This window comes from Malurus melanocephalus, unplaced genomic scaffold (assembly GCF_030028575.1).
Source record: "Malurus melanocephalus ecotype Western Australia unplaced genomic scaffold, MMel_1.1 scaffold_31, whole genome shotgun sequence".
Taxonomy (NCBI): domain Eukaryota; kingdom Metazoa; phylum Chordata; class Aves; order Passeriformes; family Maluridae; genus Malurus; species Malurus melanocephalus.
Window position 1 is genome coordinate 371,493 of NW_026623263.1, and position 1,203 is coordinate 372,695.

Sequence of the window (1,203 nt, forward strand, 5' to 3'; positions counted from 1 at the left end):
GGCAGACTGAGAGGATTGTTTAAATGACGACTGAGAGAAGGCTGTGCATTTCCAAGAGCAGAAGACACGCAAGGGCACCCTAAGCAAACATATCAAGTTTGTCTCAAGAACGTGTTTTTCTAAATGGTCCATAAGCTTTAGAAATGGGGTAAAAAAATATCAGCTTTCATTGTCTAATGAAAAAGTATCTAGTAGCAAGTAGACTATTAGAGTAGCAAGGATTGCAGCACAATTAGAGATTGCTACTTGTTAGGGTACCCACAGCAGTGAATGAATGTGCACTGGTCTTCTTGCCRGGACAGCTGGCCACACAATGGTTTGGGTTGGCAGTGCTCTCTTGACCGGCTCCAATAGGTCCATGTCTTATCTGTGGTGAGGACTCCACAGCTGGATATAGAAGTTAGAGCAGGAGAATCACCTTCCTCAGCCTGCTGGCCTCATGTTTGTTGATGCAGCCCAGTATACAATTGCCTTTCTGGGCTGCAAATGCACATTGCCAGATYATATCCCGATTTTCATACACAAGCAGCACCAAGTCCTTCTTTGCAGGGCTGCTCTTAACCCATTCACTTCCAGAAAAGTCTGGGGAGACCCTGCGTGTGCACTTGCATTGCCTGCCTAAGATGAAATCCAGAGTGGTGAACCTTTGTTGTCCAGGCCTTAGCCTCATTTTTTATTTTTTATGATTTTTGGCACGTGTCAGACACCTCCTGTGGATCGGCTGCTGCCTGAGGGGTGCGGGCGTGAGGACGTGCGGGGAGAGGAGCCCGTGCTGTGGACCCTGGCGGGGCCCGGGGGAAGAGGGAAGCACTCCCGTGAGCAGCCCGTTGGCGCTGCGCGGCCCGCACCGCGACCGCGAGATGCCGGGCGGGGCCGGGCGGCCATTTCACCGCCGCCGCCTGTCCGCCCGCCGTTGCCAGGGTGACCGGGGCAGCGGCGCCCCCGCCCCCGGCCCCGCCCCGCGGCCAATCGAGGGGCGGYGGCGGCCGAGCGAGGCTCCCTTTGTTCAGCCATTTCGGGGGCCGCAGCCGCGCCGCGTGGAGCTGCGGAGGGAGAGGTCGGGCCGCTCCCTCGCCACTCCCCTGCCGCCGGGCTCTGGGATGGTGTGGGTACGTGTCCGGGCTGCGAGGGGCGGGCTGGGACGTCCCATCCCCGGTATCCGCCGCCGCGTCCCTCGGCCGATGTCAGGGGCCCCCGCGCTGC

At 58.6% G+C, this 1,203-nt stretch overlaps 1 protein-coding gene across 1 annotated transcript in view; it reads left to right on the top strand.

Annotated features, from left to right (window-relative positions):
- Nucleotides 1–1,006: 1,006 nt before the first annotated feature.
- Nucleotides 1,007–1,203, top strand: part of TNPO1 (transportin 1) — a 68,580-nt gene continuing 68,383 nt past the window's right edge. Inside the window, exon 1 of the mRNA XM_057363775.1 lies at nucleotides 1,007–1,109. The gene's annotated coding sequence lies outside the window, so the exon portion shown is untranslated. The remainder of the gene's footprint in view (nucleotides 1,110–1,203) is intronic.